Raw genomic sequence first — 12656 nt, 5'->3', positions numbered from 1 at the left:
TTTCTCTGACATATCATTAATAGGTCTCTGACATGGATGGATGATCTCATATCCTGTCCCTTTTCACTCAGAACACTTGACACAGTGGAGAATCAGACAGGCTCAAACCCCCTCTGAGAGAAGAACAGAGGTAATTAATTTAAAACCTGTTCAAAAATACAACTCTACATTCTAGTCAGGAACAGAGGAGACAAATAGGCAGCAGTCTTAGCTATGCATTGTCCTCTCTGCCTCTCCTCACCTAACCCATAATTACACTGACATTCACTGCTCTTATAGAGTCAGACACTCCAATATCAATCATCTCCAAGGAGAAAGAGAATACTATCACCTGATGCTGCCATGGAATCACATCACAACGCCCTATAAATAACCCTGCACTGTGGCTCTACAGCAACATGCTCCTGGTTACATGTACAGAGAGCCGTTCAGGTGACTGATGCCGTTTTTAAGGCAACTCGGAAACTCTGACATTTTCGACTTGCAAACTCATTGTTAAAAATCGACCACTAGGAAGCTCTACACAAAAAACATACATACATTTTAACTTAGAGGAACCGAGTTTCCGAGTTGTCTTGAAAGCACCATGAGACACACACACACACACACACACACACACACACACAATTACATCGAGGATACACCACTTTTCCAATGGCATTAATGGCTACATAATTGTCCGGCCATTACTTTGGTCAGAATATTGTGGGCTAGCTCTGGATATTGGTCAGTTATTACCAAAGTCATTATAAAACTGCAGGGTGCCAGCTACTAGTTGTCACGCCCTGACCTTAGAGATCCTTTTTGTCTCTATTTTGGTTTGGTCAGGGCGTGAGTTGGGGTGGGCATTCCATGATTTTCTATTTCTAAGCTTTGGCCGGGTATGGTTCTCAATCAGGGACAGCTGTCTATCGCTGTCTCTGATAGGGAACCACTTAGGTACCCTTTTTCCCACCTGTGTTTGTGGGAAGTTAACTTTGTTTGATGGCACTTAGCCTTAAGAGTCACGGTTTGTTTTGTATTGTTTATTGTTTTTTTGGCATCATTTTGAATAAAAGAGAAAATGTACGCACACCACGCTGCACATTGGTCCAGTTCTTTTAACGTCCGTGACACGAGTAGATTCAATCACAATTAACTGGACTTTATTTCATCGCAAATAACAAGAGGGTCTAAACTGTACCTCATTTTAGTAATCTAGGTTATGATTCCCTGAAGAATTTAGCCGTTTTCTGTGGAAAAGTACTGCAAGTTGGAATAAAAAATATATTTATTCTTTCATTTGTTCTCTCACATGTTGAAATTGACACAGCACAGAGTTACTATAAATATTACACAGATATTGCTATAAATTATTATCTAGTTTGGAATTTCAAAATGATGTCACAGTGAAAAAATTAACGAACTTGCAACAGTCCTGGCTTTTTTTTCATATTTTTTGTGACAATCTTATATATTTTTTGTCATTGTTCTTGTTGGGGTGGGGGGGCACAACACACAAATTCATATAACTACCTCTGAAAGCAAAGACAGTAGAAAATATGAAAATAGGCACATATATACAGTATAGTCAGTACCAGTCAAAAGTTTGGACACACCTACTCATTCAAGGGTTTTTCTTTATTTTTACTATTTTGTACATTGTAGAATAATTGTGAAGACATCAACACTATGAAATAACATATATGGAATCATGTAGTAACCCAAAAAGTGTTAAACAAATTAAAATATTTTATATTTGAGATTCTTCAAAGTAGCCACCCTTTGCCTTGATGACAGATTTGCAAACTCTTGGCATTCTCTCAACCAGCTTTACCTGGAATACTTTTCCAACAGTCTTGAAGGAATTCCCACATATGCCGAGCACTTGTTGGCTGCTTTTCCTTTACTCTGCGGTTCAACTCATCCCAAACCATCTCAATTGGGTTGAGGTCGGGGGTCTCCTTCCTGGTTCCTTCCCTTACACAACCTGGAGGTGTATTGGGTCATTGTTCTGTTGAAAAACAAATAGTTGTCCCACTAAGAGCAAACCAGATGGGATGGCGTATCGCTGCAGAATGCTGAGGTAGCCATGCTTCTTAAGTGTGCCTTGAATTCTAAATAAATCATGGACAGTGTCACCATCAAAGCACCCAATACCATCACACCTCCTCCTCCATGCTTCACGTGGGAACCAAACATATGGAGCTCAACTGTTTACCTATTCTGCGTCTCACAAAGACAGGGTAGTTGGAACGAATAATCTCAAATTTGGACTCATCATACCAAGGACAGATTGCCACCGGTCTAATGTCCATTGCTCGTGTTTCTTGGCCCAAGCATGTCTGTTCTTCTTACTGGTGTCCTTTAGTAGTGGTTTATTTGCAGCTATCTTCTGTATACCACCCCCCGACCTTGTCACAACCCAACTGATTGGCTCAAACGCATTCAGAAGGAAATAAAATCCACAAATTAACTTTTAACAAGACAGACCTGTTAATTTAAATGCATTCCAGGTGACTACCTCATGAACCTGGTTGTGTGTATGCCAAGAGTGTGCAAAGCTGTCCTCAAGACAAAGGGTTGCTACTTTGAAGAATATAAAATCTAAAATGTATTTTGATTTGTTGGTGTGTCCAAACTTTTGACTAGTACTGTATATTTTGTTTTTATGTTCGGTCTTTAGAGATTGTTTATTTGAATGTGTTGGGCTTTAGCTGAGATTATTATTTACATTGTCAAGTGCATTTTGTCCAGACCTCAATTGTTTTTTGACAAGCACCTTTAATTATAATGTTCTAACTTCTAACAGTAACTATAAATTGGCGAATTGGGAGAGAGTGAGGTGATTGCCTTCTGAGAGCCAACGTTGTTTTTTTGTGGCAGCACTGCCAGAAGTAATCGTCTCTGATTTATTAAGAGATTCAAGGAGCTATCATTGTTAAGTAATGTAGTAGATGCAAAGTATTGAATATTTAAATGAATGCACTTTAAAATAAATTTTGTAACTTTGTTCCAGAAGCATTAACTGCAGTGCACACCCACATCATAAACTCAGCAAAAAAAGAAGCGCCCCTTTTTCAGGACCCTGTCTTTCAAAGATAATTCGTACAAATCCAATACCTTCACAGATCTTCATTATAAAGGGTTTAAACACTGTTTCCCATGCTTGTTCAATGAACCATAAACAATTAATGAACATGCACCTGTGGAACGGTCATTAAGACACTAACAGCTTACGGACGGTAGGCAATTAAGGTCACAGTTATGAAAACTTAGGACACTAAAGAGGCCTTTCTACTGACTCTGAAAAACACCAAAAGAAAGATGCCCAGGGTCCCTGCTCATCTGCGTGAACGTCCCTTAGGCATGCTGCAAGGAGTCATGGAGACTGCAGATGTGGCAAGTGCAATAAATTGCAATGTCCGTACTGTGAGATGCCTAAGACGGCGCTACAGGGAGACAGGACAGACAGATGATCAACCTCGCAGTGGCAGACCACGTGTAACAACACCTGCACAGGATCGGTACATCCGAACATCACACCTGCGGGACAGGATGGCAACAACAACTGCCCGAGTTACACGAGGAACGCAAAATCCCTCCATCAGTGCTCAGACTGTCCGCAATAGGCTGAGAGAGGCTGGACTGAGTGCTTGTAGGCCTGATGTAAGGCAGGTCCTCACTAGACATCACCGGCAACAACGTCGCCTATGGGCACAAACCCACAGTCGCTGGACCAGACAGGACTGGCAAAAAGTGCTCTTCACTGACGAGTCATGATTTTCTCTCACCGGGGGTGATGGTCAGATTCACGTTTATCTTCGAAGGAATGAGCGTTACACCGAGGCCTATACTCTGGAGCGGGATCGATTTGGAGGTGGAAGGTCCGTCATGGTCTGAGGAGGTGTGTCACAGCATCACAGCTTGTTGTCATCGCAGGCAATCTCAACACTGTGCATTAGGGAAGACATCCTCCTCCCTCATGTGGTACCCTTCCTGCAGACTCATCCTGACATGACCCTCCAGCATGACAATGCCACCAGCCACACTGCTTGTTCTGTGTGTGATTTCCTCTTCGCTGCCATGGCCAGCGAAGAGCCCAGATCTCAATCCCATTGAGCACATCTGGGGCCTGTTGGATCGGAGGGTGAGGGCTTAATCCCACCATTGGATGGTTCGGTAGTTGGGTTTCCCAAGGGACTTCATAGGCCAACATAGATAACCTAAGTTGTAAATATAGAAAATGGAATTGCCTGGTAATGTGCATGTACCTTTTAAATGTTCTCAAACCATTACTGTCCATGATATCGGCAAAGCATACAGATTCCACTTTTGGACCATTTGGGGAGATCCTAAAGGCCGCCTTCCAGAATGCAAGTCATTATTGTGAAATATTGGCTCATGGGCATGCCATTTTTCCCAGTTACATCGTTTAAAAATGTTGCGCCAAATAGAGATTGTATGAGCAATAATAGGAGCAAAGCATATCAGTGAATACCACCTCTTCCAGGGCAATAGGAAACATATCAGTGAAGACCACCTCTTCCAGGGCAATAGGAAACATATCAGTGAAGACCACCTCTTCCAGGGCAATAGGAAACATATCAGTGAAGACCACCTCTTCCAGGGCAATAGGAAACACCATATTTCTCTCTATACTCAGCCAGAGGGTGATAAAATCCTGTCAAAACCAATATAGGATGGGACAAAATGCTAGTGCCTGGAAATATAATTTAAAGTTTGGTAAGGATAGTCCTCCTACATCTTTCCCTCTTTGTAAGTATGTTCATTTTATCTGGGATAGCTTACCTTGCCATGTACATTTCAAAAACCACACTATGAATTTTATCCCAATAGCCAGAAGGGGGAGACAAGGGAAGCACTGAACTACAGAAATTCAGCCGTGGCAATATATTCATTTTTACAATAGTCTGCTGTTTAAAGCGACTAGGATGTTAGTCCATCTACTGAGGTCGGATTGAATTGATTTGAGTGTTCTGGATGCTTCGCTAGCAACAGACAAGAAATCCAACCGATCGGATCCTGGTCTCCTTAAGTGTGTAGCGCCCATCAGTGTTGGGTCATTAACCTACATTTTTTATTTAATGTTATCAGGAAATATTCCAAAAGTATGGAAATCATCTCTTGCACTGCCACACCATAAGGACGGAGACAGTAGTGATCTTAATCCTTATCGTGGAATTTCAAAGCTTCTTCGTCTAGCTAAGATTCTTGAATCCTTGGTAAATGTACAGCTTTGCTCTTTTATATCTGAGAAATGCATTTTGGATGTAAACCAGTCAGAGTTTAGGCCTGGCCATAGCACTATTACAGCAACCTCTTTAGTAGTTAATGATCTTGTCAATGCTTTAGATGCTAAAATGACTTGTGCTGCTTTGTTTGTGGACCTGTCAAAAGCTTTTGATACTGTTGATCATGCTATTATACGTTGTCCTCGATAGACCTTTTGGGACCCGTTTCCTTCACTATTTATACATAAACCATTGGACTATCTGTTAAAATGTGTAAAATTCATCTATATGTGGATGATAGTATTATGTATGCTATTTGTCAGGACCCGGTTACGAACCCGGGACTCGGGCGTGAGAAACAGTCATTTAGCAAACTGAGCCACGAATAGTCTACAGAACCCAGAAGATGAGGCAGACACAGCAGTACTTGGCACTAATAGTCGGCAGAACCCAGAAGATGAGGCAGACACAGCAGTACTTGGCACTAATAGTCGGCAGAACCCAGAAGATGAGGCAGACACAGCAGTACTTGGCACTAATAGTCGGCAGAACCCAGAAGATGAGGCAGACACAGCAGTACTTGGCACTAATAGTCGGCAGAACCCAGAAGATGAGGCAGACACAGCAGTACTTGGCACTAATAGTCGGCAGAACCCAGAAGATGAGGCAGACACAGCAGTACTTGGCACTAATAGTCAGCAGAACCCAGAAGATGAGGCAGGCACAGCAGTACTTGGCACTAATAGTCAGCAGAACCCAGAAGATGAGGCAGACACAGCAGTACTTGGCACTAATAGTCAGCAGAACCCAGAAGATGAGGCAGACACAGCAGTACTTGGCACTAATAGTCAGCAGAACCCAGAAGATGAGGCAGGCACAGCAGTACTTGAGACGGTGTTTTAATAAAGTAAAAGGAAAGTTCTTCAGGCAAAAATATAAATCCACAACGTCAAAAGTAATTCCAAGAGAACAAAGGTAATCCACAAGGTGGTAGGTACAGCAGAAAAAAGCCTCAAAAGAAAAATAAATAAACAAGAACAGAGTACCACAAGATAGTCCAACTGGGGCAACAACTGTTCACAGCATCGCTGGGGCTGGGTGCTAACATTCAAACACAGAGCAAAGAACTGAGGAAAACTAAGGGTTTAAATACAATCAAGGGAAACGAGGCACAGGTGCAAATAATAACTGGGAACAAGGGAAAACAAAAGGGTCAAAAAGCACATTGGGGGCATCTAGTGACCAAAACCGGAACAACCCTGGCCAAATCCTGACACTATTGCTCTGAATGTTGATCTGGCTGTGTCGAAACTGCAGTCAGATTTTATAGCTATGCAGGAAGCCCTTGCTGATTTAAAACTTGTGCTTAATATGGGCAAAACTACATACATGTTATTTTCAAACTCTCCTAAGAATGTTTCAGGTGAACTACATGTTCACTCGTTAGATGGTTCTCCAATCAAACCTTTTTATTTGTTCTAGATCATGGTGATACTATTTATCAAAATGCAGCTGCTACTACTCTTAAACCTTTGGATGCCATCTATCATAGTGACCTTCATTTACAGTTTTAATACTCATCACTGCATCCTGTATCAAAGGGTTGGCTGGACTTCGCTAAAGAACCATAGATCTCTGTATTACTCCTTTTATGTTTACAAGGCCCTACTTCATACACTTCTATCTTATATAACTTTGCTGTTGAAGTATAAACACTTGAGTTGCCTAATGCTGACCTAAATTAATTTGCTTTTAGTTTTAATGCATGGAACAAAATTCTAAATATGTTTCATGCTTCTGGTGCAGTTCAGGCAATTTAAACCATTGATTGGGGATTTCTTTGTGGAGGAATGTAACTGTTTTTCTGGGGCATTTGTGATTTTTTATTTGTGCTTCCCATGACTGTGTTTGTCTGTTGTTTATCAAACACTATACAGTGGAGCATACAAGTATTTAGTCAGCCACCAATTCTGCAAGTTCTCCCACTTAAAAAGATTAGAGAGGCCTGTAAAACATCACTGCTCTAGAGGAGATCTGCATGGAGGAATGGGCAAAAATACCAGCAACAGTGTGTGAAAACCTTGTGAAGACTTACAGAAAACGTTTGACCTCTGTCATTGCCAACAAAGGGTATATAACAAAGTATTGAGATACACTTTTGTTATTGACCAAATACATAATATGCAAATAAATTCATTAAAAATCCTACAATGTGATTTTCTGGATTTTTTTTCTCGTTTTGTCTGCCATAATTGAAGTGTACCTATGATGAAAATTACAGGCCTCTCATCTTTTTAAGTGGGAGAACTTGCACAATTGGTGGCTGACTAAAAACTTTTTTGCCCCACTGTATATACAAAAGTATGTGGATACCCCTTCAAATTAGGGGATTTGGCTATTTCAGCCACACCCATTGCTGACAGTTGTATAAAATCGAGCACACAGACATGTAATCTCCATAGGAAAACATTGGCAGTAGAATGGCCTTACTGAAGAGCTCAGTGACTTTCAACGTGGCACCGTCATAGGATGCCACCTTTCCAACAAGTCAGTTCGTCAAATTTCTGCCCTGCTTGCTGCCCCGGTCAACTGTAAGTGCTGTTATTGTGAAGTGGAAACGTCTAGGAGCAACAAAGGCTCAGCCACAAAAGAGGTAGGCCACACAAGCTCACAGAACGGGACCGTTGAGTGCTGAAGCACGTAGCACGTAAAAATCATCTGTCCTGGGTTCCAACACTCACTACTGAGTTCCAAACTGCCTCTGGAAGCAACGTCAGCACAAGAACTGTTCGCCAGGAGCTTCATGAAATGGGTTTCCATGGCCGAACAGCTGCACACAAGCCTAAGATCACCATGTGCAATGCCAAGCATCAGCTGGGGTGGTGTAAAGCTCGCTGCCATTGGACTCTGGAGCAGTCAAAATGCATTCTCTGGAGTGATGAATCACACTTCACCATCTGGCAGTCTGACTGAACCCTTTTAAGTTCATGGAGAGAAATTTGGGCACCCAGCAAACCGGCTTCCTCAGTTGAGAGGAAAGGAGTTCTCATATCTTTTAAAAATGAATAGATCTGGCTTGGTTGAGAGGTGTACAATTCTTCATAGAAATGGGACAGCCTTTGGTTGATTCATTTGAGTTCTGATAGTAATTTACCTGATTCAGATTCAATAGCTGCAATATCCGCCAATTGATCATTACCGTGAAGCTTGCTAGACAGTAGACGACTGGGTCGATTACGATGGAAGTAATGGTTGAGTCTAACTCGATGGATGGCAAATTATGCTCTCTGTCTTATCTATAGAGTTAGTTCTGTCTTGACTTTGAAGAGAGTAGTCACTACCTGGTCTGAAAAAAGTTTTTTGTAATTTATTCAGCCCAGATGCAAATGCAGTTGCATTGTTTTTAATAAAGCCTTTGACGGCGTCCCATAAAATCCGAGGGTCATCGACTGAGTTTTTATCAATCATTATCAATTCATTCAATTCAGTTTCAAATTGTTCACAGAAAGTAGGATTTTGTTGTAAGGAATAATTAAAGCTCTATCTTGTGGCTCTATTAGGAGATTCAGACATTTGTAGCTGGCAGTAATAAGCATGGAGATCAGATAGGCTCAAATGTCTTTTTTTTTTTTACTTGATTGAGAGAAACTAGAGAAGTAGATATTTTATTTATGCCAATAATATATATTTAACCTTTATTTATTTGAAGTCAGTTAAGAACAAATTGTTATTTACAATGACGGCCTACCAAAAAGCAAAAGACCTCCTGTGGGGACGGGGGCAGGGATTAAAGATAAAAATTAATTAAATTAAAATATAGGACAAAACACACATCACGACAAGAGAGACTACACAACACTACATAAAGAGAGACGGCAGACAACAACATAGCATGGCAGCAATACATGACAACATAGCCTGGTAGCAATACATGACAACATAGCCTGGTAGCAACACAACATGACAACAGCATGGTTCAGCAATAACACAACATGGCAGCAGCACAGGGTACAAACATTATTGGGCTCAGACAACAGCACGAAGGGCAAGAAGGTAGAGACAGCAATACATCACGCAAAGCAAAGATAATAGTACAAGATTGATTTGGGAGAATGTTTTGTACCTGTTTGAACAGAAAGTGCACTCTTTTGCTTTAGGGTTATGAGCTCACCAGGCATCAATGAGGCTGTAATCAAAGAGTATATGTTGGAGAGGCTTGGTAGCCTGTGGATTGTAGTTGGTATCTTCATAGATTTGTCCTGCATGTCCAGAAGGGCATTCATGTCTGTCCCAATAATCCGTTGGAATTTAGTTAATTCTAACAATTTGATGTTCAGGTAATCAAAAAACTTAGGATCATATGAATTTGGGGTGCATACACATTAACAAATGTCATTTTATTTCCATTATGGATACATTTAAGGAAAGTGATTCTGCCTTCTTGGTCTCTGCCTTTACTAAGGATGGTGATTTTGAGTTTCTTATGTATCACCATGATTCCACCCTTGGTTTTGTTTGGGGCTGATGAAAAAGCAGCCAGTACAAAATGTTCTCTATTCTATGTGCGTCCTTTGGAGCAGGTGTGTTTCTTGGAGCATTGCTATATCAATAGAATATCAATACAGCTGGAACACTTTACAGGAATATTAAGGCTTTTCAAATTCCACAAGAGAACAGCTAGTGTCACCATTGCTTTTATAGAATGTAATTGTTATAATTGGTGTTGATAAGCCCATGGATGTAAAATGAAAAGCAGGACCCACAGGGAAACCCTCCCATTGGTAACTCACCACCCAGAAGACCCTTTATAAATCGAGACGCTTATCAAACCCAAGTCATGGGGTTCCATCTGTCAGCTTGTCTCCTTGTGTGTTGAGTTTGATGTGTCAGCTTGTCTCCTTGTGTGTTGGGGTTTGATGTGTCCGCTTGTCTCCTTGTGTGTTGGGTTTGATGTGTCAGCTTGTCTCCTTGTGTGTTGGGTTTGATGTGTCAGCTTGTCTCCTTGTGTGTTGGGTTTGATGTGTCAGCTTGTCTCCTTGTGTGTTGGGGTTTGATGTGTACGCTTGTCTCCTTGTGTGTTGGGTTTGATGTGTCAGCTTGTCTCCTTGTGTGTTGGGTTTGATGTGTCAGCTTGTCTCCTTGTGTGTTGGGTTTGATGTGTCAGCTTGTCTCCTTGTGTGTTGGGTTTGATGTGTCAGCTTGTCTCCTTGTGTGTTGAGTTTGATGTGTCAGCTTGTCTCCTTGTGTGTTGGGTTTGATGTGTCAGCTTGTCTCCTTGTGTGTTGGGTTTGATGTGTCAGCTTGTCTCCTTGTGTGTTGGGTTTGATCTGTCAGCTTGACTCCTTGTGTGTTGGGTTTGATGTGTCAGCTTGTCTCCTTGTGTGTTGGGTTTGATGTGTCAGCTTGTCTCCTTGTGTGTTGGGTTTGATGTGTCAGCTTGTCTCCTTGTGTGTTGGGGTTTGATGTGTTCGCTTGTCTCCTTGTGTGTTGGGGTTTGATGTGCCAGCTTGTCTCCTTGTGTGTTGGGTTTGATGTGTCAGCTTGTCTCCTTGTGTGTTGGGTTTGATGTGTCAGCTTGTCTCCTTGTGTGTTGGGTTTGATGTGTCAGCTTGTCTCCTTGTGTGTTGGGTTTGATGTGTCAGCTTGCCTCCTTGTGTGTTGGGTTTGATGTGTCAGCTTGTCTCCTTGTGTGTTGGGTTTGATGTGTCAGCTTGTCTCCTTGTGTGTTGGGTTTGATGTGTCAGCTTGTCTCCTTGTGTGTTGGGTTTGATGTGTCAGCTTGTCTCCTTGTGTGTTGGGTTTGATGTGTCAGCTTGCCTCCTTGTGTGTTGGGTTTGATGTGTCAGCTTGTCTCCTTGTGTGTTGGGTTTGATGTGCTTCTCCAAGATGTCTTGAGCCTTCTTGGCAGATGAAAACATGTGTGTTGGGTTTGATGTGTCAGCTTGTCTCCTTGTGTGTTGGGTTTGATGTGCCAGCTTGTCTCCTTGTGTGTTGGGTTTGATGTGTCAGCTTGTCTCCTTGTGTGTTGGGTTTGATGTGTCAGCTTGCCTCCTTGTGTGTTGGGTTTGATGTGTCAGCTTGTCTCCTTGTGTGTTGGGTTTGATGTGCTTCTCCAAGATGTCTTGAGCCTTCTTGGCAGATGAAAACATGTGTGTTGGGTTTGATGTGTCAGCTTGTCTCCTTGTGTGTTGGGTTTGATGTGTCAGCTTGTCTCCTTGTGTGTTGGGTTTGATGTGTCAGCTTGTCTCCTTGTGTGTTGGGTTTGATGTGCTTCTCCAAGATGTCTTGAGCCTTCTTGGCAGATGAAAACATGTGTGTTCTGGAAGGTCAAGATGAGTTTTGCCGGGTGGATGAAGCCGCATCTCAGGTTTAGCTTGATTAGCTGGGATCTCACGTCGCTGTAGGTCTTCCTCTGTTTTAGCAGTTCAACACTCAGGTCTGGGTAGATGGTGATCCTCTTCCCTGCATAGGTCAGACCCCCGGATTCCACTGCAAGGCGAACAATTCGCCACTTGACTTCAAAGCTATGGATCATAAAGTGAGCACCGTTGCGGAGTTGACCTTTGCGGTGTGCAGTGTTAATCAACGGCATGAGACCCAGCTGCTCCTGTTCGAACAGTTCCTAGAATTTTTTTCTCATTAAGGAAGTTGGCTTGCCCGCTTCCACACCAGTTTCAGAACTATGACCTGCACAATTTACTTTATGGGAATGATTTTCGAGTGATTCGTTTTTCTTTTTTAGACTTTGATTATCTGTTCTTGGACGTTGGGGGTAATAAGTGTTTAAATGTTAAATCCTCTCATTCATTCTCAGCCCCCTGCAGTACTTTGTCTGGCAGAGACAGAGACACGTGGAGCTCATCCAAATTCCAGCACACAGAATGCTGACAAGAGGAAAAGTAAATACTGTTTTCCAGAGATCCATAGCACAGCAGTTTGTTCCATTTACAGGTATCATTAGCAAGCCTATGCTACAGATGGCATTGATGAATCGAACCAATATTCTCTGTGATTGGGACTGCTGTGAAAACAAGAATTGTGAGCTTAAACAATTACAGGGATTAGACTGTAAACCCGAGGTAACCTGATGGAAAGAGGACTTTACAAACAGACTTTCACAGGTCCGTCTCTCTTCCCCTTTGTAAGAAATGTAATCTACAGCACCATCGGAAGAGACGACTTCCATGCCCTAGGTAATTAAGTGTCAAGCTGTGGAGATAACTTTATAGACCTACGGTGGTATCTGTGTCATCTCAGTGACCCTATTAAGAGCCTCATATGGTGATTTCCTAAGGCCAGTATAGTGAGCGTACCTGGACACTGGTTGAATCAAAGTTGATTCCATGTCATTTCAAGCAAAAGTACACTACAACAAGTGCCATTACTCTCCGTTCTGGACTGCCTGGATCTGAAAACATCCAC

At 42.1% G+C, this 12656-nt stretch overlaps 1 protein-coding gene across 1 annotated transcript in view; it reads right to left on the bottom strand.

Annotated features, from left to right (window-relative positions):
• The window catches only part of LOC139371309 (kazrin-like), a 306795-nt gene that overhangs the window by 78195 nt on the left and 215944 nt on the right, over window positions 1-12656 (bottom strand).

This window comes from Oncorhynchus clarkii, chromosome 17, assembly GCF_045791955.1.
Source record: "Oncorhynchus clarkii lewisi isolate Uvic-CL-2024 chromosome 17, UVic_Ocla_1.0, whole genome shotgun sequence".
NCBI classification, from domain to species: domain Eukaryota; kingdom Metazoa; phylum Chordata; class Actinopteri; order Salmoniformes; family Salmonidae; genus Oncorhynchus; species Oncorhynchus clarkii.
The sequence above is the reverse complement of the archived record's forward strand: the minus strand, read 5'-3'. Positions and strand labels throughout refer to the sequence as shown.